The following is a 16450-nucleotide window of genomic DNA, read 5'->3' as shown; positions in this document are numbered from 1 at the left end:
CAGCGAGGATCCTAGTGGTGAAATAAGAGGTCTTGGTTACCAGAATTGCTTTCTTAAAGTCCCTGCGGGCTGACAGATAGAGCTGTCTATCTTTACTGTCATAATCATGCCTCCATTTTCTTTCCAATTGCCGGAGCAATAGTTTCTGATTTTTCAGTTCACTAGTGAACCATTTATGGGCTTCAGAATGTCTAGCCCGAGAGAATTTAGTGAGCGGAGCATGGATATCGCTAGCCGCCAATAGCCAGTCCGTGATCTCTTCATCCATAGAATCCACATTAGAGTTGGGATTGAGAGAGGGGGCGGAGCTTGCTAGAGTTTTGATGAACTCCTGAGTATCCAGTGCTCTCCACTTTCTGGTTAGTCCTCCCTCTATCATAGGGGTCTTTGCCCTGCTACTGAAAGTGATTGTAAAGTCGATCAGATGGTGGTCGGACCATATGCAGGGAGAAATGATAGGAGGTGAGAGGTCCGAATTATAAGACCAGATTTGGTCGAAAATGTGGCCCTTGATATGGGTGGGGCGGTGGGATGTTGAACCAGATTGATGTTGGAAAGTAGTTCAGTGAGCTCAGCCGACTGAGGCCCCCCCATATCATTGAACTAGTAGTTCAGGTCCCCAATAAGTAGGACTCTGGTATGGTTCATGGTGAGATTCGCCATCTGCTCGCTGAGGGAGAGAGGGAAGGACGGTGTGGACTGTGGGGGCTGGTAGACAAGTACCATAGCCAAAGATCCTGAGTTGGTGTCGAGATTGATAACAATGTTCTCTACTTCAGGCAAAATCAGGGACGCCAGTGTGGTGAACTTATGTTTTTTATGTATGATAGCAGCCACTCCCCCTCCATCTTCCCTGCAGGCCGGTTAGCTGACAAGATGTAATAATTCGAGGGGAGTGCTGCTAAGATATCAGGCAAAGAGTCCAGCGTGAGCCAGGTCCCTGAAAGCAGGAGGAAGTCCGGCTTATCTGAGGATAGCAACAGAAAGATATCCAGTTGGTGCTTCACCAATGAGCGAGTGTTAAGATACTGGACTCGGAGAGATAAATTGCCAATAGACAGGTGATTAAAAAAGGGGGCAGCAGGCGCTTTTGTTGAGGGGCTGAGGTGACTCACTCGAATGTCGAGAATCCCGTGAATGTTAATTCGATCCGAGACTTCCCTGGATAGGGGGCTTGAAATTGCTCTAGCGCTCTGAGTTCTGCCGGGGAAGAGATGATCATTTGGCCAGGGTTCATAGCCCCTGGTCCCGGTCGAGCAAGGACGGGTGCAGACGGGCTTGCCTTTGGCGCGCTGCCGGCGCGCCCGCTGCGCTCCCGCTTGCTGGTGTGTATAGATACCCCAGCCCGCCTCCAAGCTCCACCCAGTGCCGGCCGATTGGCTGAGGCCGCTGAGAGGGGAACAGCTAAGGGCAGAGAACCCTTTAACAGTGAGAACGCGATTCGGGTGAGTTTTAATAACAGTGAATTTTAAGAACAGAGGTTCAAGTTTCTAACAGGCAACACAAAATTAAAATGGTCCGCGCAGCAGCAGCAACAAACACACAATTGCTCGCCCCCAGCGCTACACTCCCTTTTGATGCCTAGCCCCGCCTCCAAGCTCCACCCCGTGCCGGCCGATTGGCTGAGGCCGCTGAGAGGGGAACAGCTAAGGGCAGAGAACCCTTTAAAAGTGAGAACGCGATTCGGGTGAGTTTTAAAAACAGTGAATTTTAAGAACAGAGGTTCAAGTTTCTAACAGGCAACACAAAATGAAAATGGTCCGCGCAGCAGCAGCAACAAACACACAATTGCTCGCCCCCAGCGCTACACTCCCTTTTGATGCCTAGCCCCGCCTCCAAGCTCCACCCCGTGCCGGCCGATTGGCTGAGGCCGCTGAGAGGGGAACAGCTAAGGGCAGAGAACCCTTTAAAAGTGAGAAGGCGATTCGGGTGAGTTTTAAAAACAGTGAATTTTAAGAACAGAGGTTCAAGTTTCTAACAGGCAACACAAAATGAAAATGGTCCTCTCGGCAGCAGCAACAGACACACAATTGCTCGCCCCCAGCGCTACACTCCTTTTTGATGCCCAGCCCCGCCTCCAAGCTCCACCCCTTGCCGGCAGATTGGCTGAGGCCGCTGAGAGGGGAACAGCTAAGGGCAGAGAACCCTTTAACAGTGAGAACGCGATTCGGGTGAGTTTTAAAAACAGTGAATTTTAAGAACAGAGGTTCAAGTTTCTAACGGGCAACACAAAATGAAAATGGTCCGCGCGGCAGCAGCAACAAACACACTATTGCTCGCTCCCAGCGCTACACTCCCTTTTGATGCCCAGCCCCGCCTCCAAGCTCCACCCCATTCCGGCCGATTGGCTGAGGCCGCTGAGAGGGGAACAGCTAAGGGCAGAGAACCCTTTAACAGTGAGAACGCGATTCGGGTGAGTTTTAAAAACAGTGAATTTTAAGAACAGAGGTTCAAGTTTCTAACAGGCAACACAAAATGAAAATGGTCCGCACGGCAGCAGCAACAAACACATACTGCTGTGACAGACATAGATGCAGATGCTGCTACAGACTGGTTCCCCTCTGCTAGAGCCGGGTTTATGCCTACAGCCACAGATTGATTCCCCTCTGATAAAGCCGGTTTTATGCCTACATACATGGTGGATATAGGGGAAGTAGGTGGAGGAGGTATGATAGTCTCCCTCCGTAGGACTATTACCAGAGAAGCGCAGTGCCATATTCTTAACCTCGCCTTTAGCTTGAATCCACTTCCGAAGAGGGCTTTTATCAGCAATACATTTCCCTCATAATGTTGAGGTAGAGATGGAAGTATTAGCAACATTAGGATTCTTCCCTTTCTTTAATTTGTTCTTTGCTTTGGTCCTCCCCTTCTTGCAGCCAGGAAGTCCAACCGCGTTCACCGGGGAACTACCTGAGTCTTCCTCTTCTCCCGTAAGATACTCATAGTCGTCATTAGAACAAGTCTCATCGCGTTCAACAATAGCATCGCTAATAGCATTAGTCATCTCATCTGTAGCCCAATGGTGCATTCTCTGCCGTTAGATGTACCCCAGAGATGTCCCCCACATGCACATCATAGGATAACATAGAGGGAAGCCCCAAATGTTTCATATTTGAAGACTCTGTCAGATCTGCTTCCAAAGGAGACTCAAATGATAGATTAACTGGGACACCTGGCTCGTCTAGTGGCTTATCTAATGTCTCTGTATTTTTTACCAGTGGGGTGGTTTTTAAGTCAGTAATATTCGTTTTTCTCCCCCATTTCCAGGTTTGTACTGGCCCCTCAGATTTAAATCCCCAGCCTTAAATATTTTATTATCTGCGACATGCTTCGCAATGTTAGACGCTTCCAACCGCTTAGCTGAGGAGGAACTAGAACTAAGACAGTTACTTCTGGACTGAATAAGAGTGGAAACATTGTTGCAGATCTTCGCAGGGGTAACAACAGTATCATCCAAGTTTTTGTTAGTGACAGCGCTGTTTCCTGAATTAAGGTTTCCCCGTTAACCACAAAAGAATCAATTGTGTCAATAGCAGCACGAAACACTGGGGGACAGATCAGCTGCTTACCGGTCTGCTGGTCAGCTTTTCCCAGGGATGATGCCACTCCAGCCTTAACCACCGTTGCAACCGTCGCTGCCGCCATTGCCGTTACCATAGTGTCCACTCCTTCCGCCGTAGAAGCAGGCTCCAATATTACGGTGTTTCTTCCTGCTCGAGTCCCTCTCGAGGGTATCTTAGGAGCCATCATAACTCCCGACACCAAAACCGTGTCAGAGAGAGTTACACCTGGAGCTGCCGATAACACGAGACCCGGCAAGCCGAGCCCCGACCAACCAAGCAGCCGCGGGATCGACAAACAGGGATTGCGCAACAACCACCCAAGTCGTCCTACACAAAAACCCAGCATCCGCCGCTGGAACACTGAGCCAATTTTGTCCCGTTTTAGTTTTCGCCTTACAAGTTTTTCGCTCCCCTTTTTTGTTTATTCTCCTTCTCTTTTCCTTAAAAAAAATTGCAATAGAGACTACGGCTTGCTATGGCCGAAGCAAGCCATCAAGACCGGCTTGTCTCTGTATCTCTTGAGGGTGCATGGGACCTCCGACCAAGCTGCAGCTCTGTGGCGCCTCATCGCGCCACCTTACTCCTCCCCATGTACAATGGCAAAATGCAAAACTCTTTTCGAGAAATGGCTGGTAAGCTCGGAAGAATAGTCCAGGATATTGAAGAATTACAACAAAGAGTGATTGGGGTCGAGGAAGTGTCCGCTCGAACTGAGACTTTAGCAAATAAACATCAGGAACAGATTGGGAGCCTACAAAATAAGCTGGAAGACATGGAGAATCGGCAAAGGAGACAAAATCTTAGACTCTTTGGAATTCCAGAAGGGTCTTAAGGGGCAGACCCGAGGGCATATGTAGTCCAATTGTTCCAGAAGGCATTTCAGGACCTGTCTGATTGGGACTGGGACACACAGCTCCAAAGGGTTCATAGACTGCCGCTAAGTCAGAGAAATAAGGGGGGGGGGCAATTTCCTCGTCCTTTCCTGATATATTTTGGGAATTTCTTATTGAGACAGGCGGTCTCATTGCAAGCTAGACCTAACTCCCCAGTTACAATAAATTCTGTTTCCTTTTTTGTACGATCTGATTTAAGTAAGGCAACGATGGAAGTTGCTTCCAATACAGCAAGGGGCCCCTGAGAAATGATATAGGTGGAGACGCAGGGGAATAAAGCAACAAATAAACACTGGAGGGTCTCCACCCGAGAATGAATAAAAGAGGTGCCTAAAAGGTCACTCAAATTAAAGTCTCCCTCCCAAAGGGCAAAACAATCAAAGGACAATTATTGTAAGGAATAAATCCAAGGGTAAGGCTTAAATGGGTTTTCATATATACAATAAAAAAGACATTAGAAACAACATAATATCAACATTACAATACATTGCCCCACAGTCATTCATTCAAGAACACATCCAAACATACAGCATATATTCCACATTCATACAAGGACAGTCATCCTGATCCAAGAGGATCCAATCAAACAAACAAGATCAGCAAAACTAAATGAAGGCGGCAAACCATATAGGATCAATACATTCACAAAAAATCACAAAATTGAAAATAATTTTTCTTAAACAACAGGGTGGGTATATTCCCAGCGCAGCTTAATAACAAAAACCAAATGAATATCAAGATACTTCTTAGTTATAGATCAAAGTCCATAGAGTGACAACAATAAATATATGACAGAACAAACATCAAAATAGATTTAGAAAAACAAACGAATGTGTGGTAAGTTCCGCTAAGATCCTTGGTTGGTGAAGTCAGTGCCGACGTACATTTCGATGACAGACCTATTACGGGTCTCACCTTCCTCAGGGCAAAGTTCCTCGTAGGGAACAGAGTGGGGGAAATCTGAGATATGATAAGAAAATAAGGCGCAAAATATAAGGACCAACAAACCAAACCTAAAGTTGTCGGGTCGCACGCCAGGGAAATGGCGAGCGAACAGAAGCAATCACGGTAGAAAGTCGGATGTCAAGAGTTCAAGAAAAGATAAAGTGGGACGAAGATCAAATAATGCGAACAATTGGGTTCGTAAAGCTAATGATGTGCTGAGTCTTTATGTAGAAGGCGCCAAGTTCAAAGATTAAACAGGCCCAGTAGGCAGTATCTAAAGAGAAGATAGCTCCGTCAAAGGGTAACGTCCATCCGAGAAACCAGATAAGGTGGAAGTTGCGCCAGCTTATAGACCCGTTTAAATCTCTGGGGGGGCAAGCTTTTCTCCAAGAGCCCGCTAGTTTAAAAGTAATAAATGGCGGTCATACATATTTTTTTACGGATGATAAAGAAGCAGAGCATGTTCTTTCTAAATTAACATCTTAAGATACGGTGGGGGGGGGGGGTAAAATGTCTGCTTAATCTGTTGGAGATTAATTATCTGACAATTTAATACCTATACATGTGCTTTACGAAGGGCTCACTGAACAAGATTTGTTATGTTCTAATTCTTTCTTTTCTCCCTTTCTATTTACTGTTTGGGATTCCTAGGTTAGGCCTAGGCTTATAATAAACTATAAACTAACTTTTTTCTAGGCAATCTGTATGGCATAGAATCTCTCTTTTTCTTTTTTCTCTTTTCTTTACACCTGGGTAGGGGTAGGGGTGCATGGGTGACCCCCGATCCTGCTACTCTGCAGGGCTGCCTAGTCAGCGGCAGCAGGGTATAGAGGGGTATCCTCCCCTAAGGGACATAGGGGTAGGGTTTGGGGTGGACTGGTTCAGGGGGGGGTTGGCTCATAAGGGGGGGTTTCGTTTTTTGCTGGGGATAACATTTTTAAAAGTAACAACATGAGAAGGAGGCATGCTAAATTTGATAATAGGGAGATAGCTATATGTTTTGTTAGAATGGAAGGGGACAACACACCAATGAAATGCATCGATTGAGATGTCTAGCCTGGAACGTAGCAGGCCTCAACAGTAGAAACAAGAGGCAATTAGTTCATGAGGAGCTGAAAATATATAACCCTCAAATAGCCCTATTATCAGAGACCCATATTTCCTATAAAGATCGGAAAGCTACTGGTGCAACTAGGCTACGACAGAATAGTCTGTTCAGCACTGAACGCCTCAGTCCGAGGGGTTGCTATTCTGAAGCAGAAACAAGCCAGAGTAGAAATTATAAAGACCGCCTTGGACAATGGGGGAAGATGGGCTATGGCTCAACTAGTCTTGGAAAATTGTAAATATGTATTTTGCGTTATATATGGACCGAATATAGATGATTCTTCTACTTTTGACCGGTTAAACATTGAATTATTAGAATGGGAAGGAGAGCTCATAATCATGGGAGATTTTAATTGCATAATGAATTATGATGTAGACACCACTAGACGTGGAGCTTTTCAACGGATGCACAGGTCACGAGCTGCTATTATAGAAATGGGGCGTAAACATAATATAAAGGATGCCTGGAGAACAATACATCCTAGTGTAGCAGGGTACACTTACTATTCTGCACCACATAACCTATGCTCACGCATAGATATGGCGTGGGTTTCGGACAGGATTTTAGAAATTAGCTCCATGGAGATATGCCCAAGGGTCACTTCCGACCACAACCCAATTCTTCTTGTTTTCAATATTTCACAAAAAAAGCAGGGTCCAAAGCCATTTTCGTTTCCTACATATCTACTATTAGATACAGAGTTTATCTTACAACTTAAGAATCACCTGACAGAGTTGATTAAAATAAACCTTAATTCCACTCTACCCATTGTGGTGTGGGATGCCTGTAAGGCCAGTATAAGGGGGTTCACGCAACAGTTTGTCTGGAGACAGAATTCAGAGTGTAGGAAAGCGACTAAAACTATGGTTACTAATATATTGTCATTGGAAAATCAATTAGCAGAGACCCTACGTCAATGCTCCCCAAATAGGGCTGAATTGGGTTATAAGCTGGTGAATCTCAAATCTGCTCTGAAAACTACATTCAGAGAAAAAAGTAGTGCTAAATTGCATAAATATCATCTGTCTCAATATGAGAGTGGGGACAAAATTGGAAAATTTTGGCATACAAAGTTGCTGATGATAAGGCTAGAACATTAATAAAGGTAATAAAGGGACCTAATAATATGGCTTATAGTCAGCCCACACAGATAGTGGAGCAATTTGTTAATTATTATAGAACCCTTAATACTCCAGAAAACCATTCCACTATGAATGATATACAAATGTATTTGGACACTAATATAAGAAAGAACAGGAAAATAGAAGGATTCGATCAATTGACTGAGAACGTCACTGTGACAGAGATCAGACTCGCAATTGCTGCCCTGCCATCGGGTAAAGCCGCTGGGGAGGACACATTACCATTAGAATTATACAAAGTTTGTACTGACGAATTACTTCCCCTCTTCTGCCAGGTAATTAGCTCAATCAGTGCAGGCGGAAAGGCCCCGAAGTCGTGGAATACTGAAAAGATTGTTTTCTTTTTAAAAAAGAATATACCTGCTGATGAGTGTGGGTCATATAGACCCATTTCACTCATCAACACGGATGCAAAAGTGTTTGCCAAAGTCTTAGCCACACGACTGGCTCCATTTATTTTGAAATTAGTAAACCCTCAACAACATGGATTTGTTATGGGCAGAGACACAACAGCTCATGCAAATATGGCTATAACAGCATTCAATGTGGCAGAGACTAACTCCACCCCACTCGGTATGGTATTGTTGGACGCTGAAAAAGCTTTTGACCGAGTGGGGTGGGATTATCTCTGGGCAGTAATGACAACTTTTGGCTTTAAAGGCCAATATTTAAGGTGGATAAAAGCTATTTATGATCATCCAACTGCTAAAATCAGCTATGCTGGGATGACATCCCCTAATTTCGTAATATCTCGGGGTACTCGGCAAGGGTGCCCTTTGTCACCTTTGCTGTTTGCACTCTCTATGGAACCATTTCTTTATGCTCTATAGATTCAATCAGGAATAGCTCCTTTTGATCTTGGCCTGAATTCCTTAAAAATTACAGCTTACGCTGATGATATCGCGATATACTCTACAAACGTAGTAGAAGCTCTACATGGGATAATTGAGGAAGCCGATAGGTTTGGGGCAGTCTCCGGATATACATTAAATACAAACAAAACACAGATAATAATGAATTATAACCCCCAGGCCCTGGTACAAGGGATATGCAGAGCAGCTACATATCTAGGCGTCAAAATTGGGAAACATCCTTTACAACGCAACTTTTACCACGTAGTGCCATTACGACGCAACTTTTACAACGCAAACCATTACAACGCATTGCGCTGGGGGGCGCTCTAGGATAGGGAATAGGTTAAATTTACTATCCAACACCTTCCCTACTATTCACGGGGACTGGAGTTGGAATAGTAAATTAAACTATTCACTATCCAGCACCCCAAAGCACTATGCGTTGCAAAGGCATGCGTTGTAAAAACAGCGTTGTAAAGGCATGCAAAGTAAAAGCATGCGTTGTAATGTCATACATCCGTCAAAATTTCTTCTAAAATAAGCGAAATAATCACGCTTAACTATGAGGCTCTATTAAAGGAAATATCTGTCACTTTGAAAAAATGGCACAAGGTCCCGCTTAGCATTATAGGCCGGATTAAACTAATCAAAATGAAGGTATTGCCTAAATGTATGTATTTATTTAGGTCCATTCCACTGCGCGTTAATAATTTATTTTTTTTAAAGGCTAGACGGGATTTTTAGTAGTTTTATTCGAGGTATAAAAAAACACGTCGATCAATCGCTTTACTTAAGCTTCCACTAAACAAAGGGGGGCTTAATTTTCCTGAATTTAGGTTATATTTTCTGGCAACTTTTCTCGGTCGTCTCCATAGCTTATTTAACCCAAATAATCAATGTTACTTTCATAAATGTATGCTGGAGGGGGACTCTAATATGTTCTTAGCGAAAGTGAACGACCCCAATTATTTCAAATGGGTAAAATTCAAGACTGCAAGAGACAATGTTAAAATTTGGTTTTTGATCCTCACTATATGTAAAACTTCGTTTTTCCATCCCAAACTTCTCTTGTGGGGCAATCCGGGACTTCCTGAAATCTTTCATGATGGAACTGGTAATATGTGGATTACTCTTGGAATCAAAACCTAGGGGACCTCTATGGTAACAATGGCTTTATAGATTTTGAGATACTTAAGACTCTTTACAATTTGACTGAAAATATGCGGTTTAAATACTTACAAATCCGTGACTTCTTTATACGTAAGCTGAACTTGAGGAAAATCTCAGGTTTAGATATCTGGAACTGTTTTTACTCAGTCAAGACCAAATCATTAATTAGTGAGGGCTATAAATGCCTTAACTCCTATAAGGCTGATGACTGTGCGAAACTTGCTGAGAAGTGGAGTACAAGATTGGGTATTAATATAACTGCTAATAACATTTCTGCTGCATTTCGTAGTATCAATAGTTCAGTACAGTCCTCTAGTTTAAGGCTACAACAATATAAAACAATATGCTTTCTGTACTACACACCAGAAAGAATATCAAAATGGTCCCTGAACAGCCCAACCAGTGATTGTTCTAAATGCCCCAAATGTGACTTAACAGCGGCCGATCTAGAACATATGCTTTTCGCTTGTCAGTATTGGCTGAGTTTTGGTCAGGAGTTGACCAGGTCTTTAATCAAAAACTTGCTAGACCCCCTCTTCTCACTGCATTAATGGTATTATTAGGGGTACAGACGCTGAATAGCCCACAGAAAGACCTAATAACCATCTTACTCTCCTGTGCTAGATTGACCATTGCCCGGGTATGGATATCACCGAAACCATCTCATATCATGGAATGGTGGTCTTTGATTAAAGAAACTTACGCTATGGAGTCCGCATTAGCTAGAATTAGAGTGCAATCATTAATGAAATTGGATCAAATCTGGGGTACCTTTGTTTAAGACTTTCTTTGTATCTTGAATGTAAATGCTAAAAAAAATGTAAGGTTCTTGTTGTTTTACAATTGATCGCTCTTGGTTGTCTGAAAAATGTATTATTTGTATTGATTTGTAATTAACTTCTCCCTTCCCCATTCTTGGTTTTCCTTTTCATCCCTATAATATATATGTTATGAATGTACTTTCTCGTGCTGCTAATAAAAAAACTTTCACAAAAAAAAAGAGACTCAGTGATTGTATGGATAACTGCATACTTGTAATAGTGATTTTATAACACACTAAGTATGAGTTACTATCTATATGAATAAATGAAGTGGTATTTGTATAAGTGTGGAGCTGAGTAAATGTAAGTATGATCCATTCTTTGCATAAGTGAGTAGGATGACTGTATAAGTGAATAGGATGTGTGCTAGTGTGTAATGTCGATATAGGTGTATAAGTATATTTGATAGTGTTCTATTGATCATTGACAGCATGTATGAGTGAATCTATAGGTAAGTGATTAGATTTATGTGTAGATCTAGGAATCACTGAGTGGGTTTTTAGAAACTTGTATTGGTGTGTCAATGGATTCAAATATGGTACTCTGTATTTTACAGTGAGTGATGAAAGGTTACACTAGTGTATGATGAGGTGTATCTGATTGTCATGTGGATGATGTCATCAGTGATGTCATCAGTGATGTCATTTGAGATGTCATTAGTGATGTCATCAATGATGTCACTGAACATGTCATGAATGATGTAATATGTGACATCATAAGCAGTGGATTGCGGGTGCGCAAGTTATAGTCAGCAGAACTAACTATAACGGAGGAATTTCAATGGTTTTGTACGAGTGAAACGTCCAGTTAACTATAACAGCCCTGAAACCTATGTTTTTTTCAGTGAATTTCTAAGGTTTTTTAAATGCTAATTCCTAACTATAACATGTCTGAAACCTATGGTTTTTTTCAGTGAATTTCAAAGGTTTTTTAAATGATAATTTTTAAATGTAATAATAGTTACATGTATTTTTGATACAGATTTTCTTTAGTTTTTTAACTGTTTATTTCTACATATTTTTTAAATTCCATTATAAAGTTTTAATATAAATGGAAATAAAAATGTTTTTTAAAATATTGAAACTGAAATGTTGTTTTTTTTGTTGATTGTATAAGTGCAGAACTATAAGTGTGTTGGTTAGTTAGGGGACTGCATGCATAGTGGATAGAGGTTTGAAGCAGTCCATGTGCTAAGGCCTGGCTCAGTGCATGAGTACTTGGGTACTGACTGAATGATTAGAGTACTGCAAGGAGAGTGCCTGGGTGAATTTATAAGTGTTTGGCTTTTGGCGCAGTGAATGGATTAGTACATGGTTCTGAATGGGTCACGAGAGGAGTGCAAGAGGAGTGACAGGGTGTTTCCTGGAAGTGTATGGATACTGACTGGGGAATTGAAGGTGTGAAAGACAAGTGTGTAGGTGGTTAGAGGACTGCATGCATAGTGGATAGGCGTTTGAAGCAGTCCATGTGCTAAGGCCTAGCTCAGTGCATGAGAACTTGGGTACTGGCTGAATGATTAGAGAATTGCAAGGAGAGTGCCTGGGTGAATTTATAAGTGGTTGGATTTTGGTGCAGTGAATGGATTAGTACATGGTGCTGAATGGGTCACTGGGGGAGTGCAAGTGGAGTGACACAGTGTTTGCTGGAGTGAATGTATACTGACTGGGGAATTGAAGGTCTGAGAGACAAGTGTGTAGGTGGTTAGAGGACTGCATGCATAGTGGATAGGGGTTTGAAGCAATCCATGTGCTAAGGCCTGGCTCACTGCATGAGTACTTGGGTACTGACTGAATGATTAGAGTACTCCAAGGAGAGTGCCTGGGTGAATTTATAAGTGTGTGGGTTTGTGTTCAGTATTTACAATTTTTTCAGATGGTACTGGTACAGAAGCCCACACCAATAACCACATGCGTCATCTAATGCCTCCACACCAATAACCACACGCATCATCTAATGCCTAAAGACAAGTAAAGCAGCTCAGAAATATTGAATGCACTGGACTCTCCCACTACCTAGGGAAGTAACTCGTCATCAGAGGTCCAAAAATGTTCCTTCAGCACCGGCAGATGATGTCATATGTACCTGCACCGTACGGAGGCGACATTGCGCACGGGCACCACTCGGGCATTCCTTGTTTATATATCTAAACATTGGCGTCTGCCCCATATCACCTTTCTTGGGCTCTTGCCTTGTAACACACCACCTCCTGTTCAGCAGCCCCTCCCTGCCGCGTCTCGCGTTAATTGGAAATATATGTTTCCTTTCACCGCGGCGGGCGCCCGGGCGCGCACCACTTTCAAAGCTGGGCTTGTAGTTCTCGGTTCTTATACCCTAACCCTTTTCTCTTCAAAACAGTAACTCTCTTGCAATTTCATATGCACCCTCATCGAACCACATCCCTGGGCTGCAAAAGGAGCCAGAAGCTCACACCAATAACCACACGCGTCATCTAATGGCTAAAAACAAGTAAAGCAGCTCAGAAATATTGAAAGCACTGGACTCTCCCACTACCTAGGGAAGGAACTCATCATCAGAGGTCCAAAAATGTTCCTTCAGCACCGGCAGATGATGTCATATGTACCTGCACAGTACAATGTAACCATTCAATGATGTGCCACACCTATTAAAGTACCAGATTACTCCACGTCAGGACGGACACATTGCTCATCTTCAAAGGTTTTCCTTTATATATTATTGCTTCAGGCGCGTTATTTCAATTGGAACAACTTAAGTGAGTGAGCCAGGACTTCAACTCCCTAGATGCATTTTGGTAGAAACAGAAATTCCAACAGTGGAGCACTGCATCCCTCGTGAGTTGGAGTCACGTTGTAACCACAACGCATGTCAAAGCGGGAGGTAAGAGTGGGCGTTGCATTCCTTGAAAGGCTGAGCTAGAAAAATGGAAACTCCACAATGGGTTTTCTTTCTTGGGACAGAATGTGGATAATAATACAAAATGTGATATATTAATTGAAAAACTCACCGTAAAAGCAAGTTTGTACCTGCCTCAGTTCACTGGAATGGTCTACTTGTAGAGAAATGCTAGTTCAGTTGGTTAGAGCATGGTGCTTATAACGCCACGGTTGCGGGTTTGAATCCCTTTTATATTCATTAAAAACAAAATATGTATATTAAAATTACATGAATATATGAGATGGCGTTTCAAATAACACCTTATAGGCGTGTTTGTTTAACCTACTAAATATCTTGCCTCTGCTGTTTGTACCAGGAGCACGGTGTGCAGATTGCACCATGTAGGTAACTCCGTCGGGTAACAGAGCCCCCCTCTCTCGCTGTGATACCATCCTTCTCAGGCGTTTCTCAAAGGGCCCTTTTTGAACCAGGGACGCGTAACTAAAGATCTCATTTCCTCTCAGAGAGTGGAGGTTCCTAGTGCACTGTTCACGAGAGGAGATGGAAAGAGCACATGGGTCATGTAAGCATCATTAAATTATCTGGTGCCCTTCATATCTTTGCACTCCCATTTGCTTTAACGTATGTAAAGCAATTCGTCCACCAGTCTAGGGTGCTCATACTCGAAACATAAATGCAAATGTATGCGTATAATGGTACACGATTCCCATCACCCCATTTGCAGTTTTTCTTCTCTTATTTCAAGCTTTCTTCTTCTTGTAGTGAGCCGGTGGAAAATAGCAAGGTTTGATACCAGGAAATGTTTACTTCGAACTGGTGGTGACACCTGGATAGTTAGCACACAGTAGGCATAGTGTAGAGATATGGCTAGTCTCGGCGCTGTGGCTTAGTTGGTTAAAGCGCCTATCTCGAGAACAGGAGATTCTGACTTCGAATCTCAGCAGTGCCTCAGCTTTATAAACACATTCTGACCAGACTACTGAACACCCGCTGTCAATTATCCACAAATACAGGATAACACTGCTTAGAAGCTAAAGTTGTATTTGATGTTCAAATGCCATAACTAACACTGTTACAGAACAGGCAGAAAAGTTTCAAGCTTCATTGCTCCAAGAAAAGGCGCAGCACAGGCAGCGGCAGTGTAAGCGTCACTTACATGATAAGGCTGTGAGTAGGCCAAAATGAATGTTGGGGCGCAGTGCAGAAGGAGCGGTAATGCTACAAGCAGAAAACTGAAGCAGTTTTAGACCGGGCACTGTGCACATCACTAGTGAAGCTTTAGGTCTAGTGCTGAGTACATTTGCCAAGAACTCCTTTGGAGTAGTGTGTCTAGACCAGGCTGTCTTCCATGGACACTTTCTAACCACTTTAGAGACCAATTCAGCCTATTGTGACCGAAACCTGAAGTGTTGAGTCTTGTTCTACATAGTCATCTCAGGGTATTGTGTCAAGTACACAAAGTTCCATCTGGAGTTCTACTAAGTTGTTCCAAACCTCACTGGGAGCAAGCATGCCAGGGGTGGCACATTGTCTCCTGATCTGGTGACCGCCTGTAGTGTATGGTGTCTGGTTCTGGAGGGTTCATCTGCAGTACTGTGCCTGTTGTCATAGTAACATCTCACATTTTGTATCAAGTTCTATTGGCAACATCTGAAGTTTTTTTCTATTGTTTGGAGGCCACCACTGTCATAATGTGTCCAGAGCTGCATAAATCATAATTTACTAAAGCCAGGCTGGAAATTGTGTCTAGCTTTAGATGTCTCACCTGGTACATTGAATTACTTTAGGAGGCCACATTTACAGTGTTGTGTTAGTTCTGGTCAATATATGTGGAGTGTTTTTTTTAGTTTTAGTTTTGGACCCAAACCTGGAGACTGTCCCTATTTCTGGATGCTGCACCCGGGGTGTGGTGTTCTGTTCTGAAGCCTTTGTCTGCAATATGGTGTCCAGTTCTCGATGCCTGACTTAGAGTTTTGATCCAACTCTTTGAATGTTGGCATACCATATCTTTCATACTGAGCCCGTTCTCTAGGCCTCACTAGGGCATTGTGTTCAATTACGGTGGCCACGTTTTCTTGTGCGCATCTCTGGTGGCCTCTTCCTGGGGTATGTGCCCAGTTTTGAGGCCTCATCTGGAGTAATGCCACAATTTCTGGAAGCGACATCTAAAGCGCTGAATACACTTCTATTACTATCTTGCATTTTGTATAGTGTTTCATACTGTAGATCTGCCATATACAAATGCTGCGTGTATATGCGCAGAAAACGTTTTCAGGGCAATGCAGATATTTTCTTTTTTTTCTTTTTAAGATGCATTTTTTGTAATAATTATTTATTTTTCTGTGAGGCTGCCTTATTATGAGCTCAGGAGAAACTCTAATTAATGACATGTTCCCATTGAAAGGTAAACATTCATCTCTCAAATATGCTTCCCATTTTTAATAACCTGCATAGAGACGGCCGTCCCTTCAAGTGCATCCTAGCGCTCCGAAGAAGTGCTAGTAACATCCTAGTAACAAGCATTGGCATAGCCAATAGGTCTCGCCTTTGGAACTGAATAAGTGTAGCCATGCAACACTTGATGTTGTTGCACCAAGGATATTGTGCTGGATAACTAAACACTTATAAGGTCCCAAAGGCGAGACCTATTGGCTATGCTAATGCTTTTTAGGACTTGTGCCCTGACTAAATGCTAACCCCTCCCCCGACCCCCGAGGATTGCTTCAGCACCTGAAACAACTGGAAGGCCCAACCACTGACAGACTCCACCATGGCCCCCAAGATTCGATTATTGCCCCTCCTTTCGGCCCCTGATACATTCCTTTACTGCCACCAGCTCCTACACGCCAACTAAACGTAAATGCTGAAAGTCCAGCCGCGGAGACAACCGCATTGCATTTTCTGCCCACATTAAGGTGAATTCTGGGAGTTGCAGTCCTACATGTCCTACTAGTAAGCAGGCTGGACAAAAGACATAGAGACCTACCCAACCCGGCCGGCACGTTCCCCAGCAAAAACACTGCGGTCTCTCCTATGGGGACCACCAACCCTGGGGTTTTGCTTCAATTATGTTCCTCTGG

General features: G+C 43.2%; 1 non-coding gene across 1 annotated transcript; it reads left to right on the top strand.

Annotated features, from left to right (window-relative positions):
- The first annotated feature begins 14245 nt into the window (after positions 1-14245).
- On the top strand, positions 14246-14319 carry TRNAS-CGA (transfer RNA serine (anticodon CGA)). Its single transcript has one exon. It is a non-coding gene; the product is annotated as a tRNA-Ser (tRNA).
- Positions 14320-16450: the final 2131 nt, after the last annotated feature.

This window comes from Lissotriton helveticus, chromosome 3_1 (assembly GCF_964261635.1).
Source record: "Lissotriton helveticus chromosome 3_1, aLisHel1.1, whole genome shotgun sequence".
Lineage (NCBI taxonomy): Eukaryota > Metazoa > Chordata > Amphibia > Caudata > Salamandridae > Lissotriton > Lissotriton helveticus.
The sequence above is the reverse complement of the archived record's forward strand: the minus strand, read 5'-3'. Positions and strand labels throughout refer to the sequence as shown.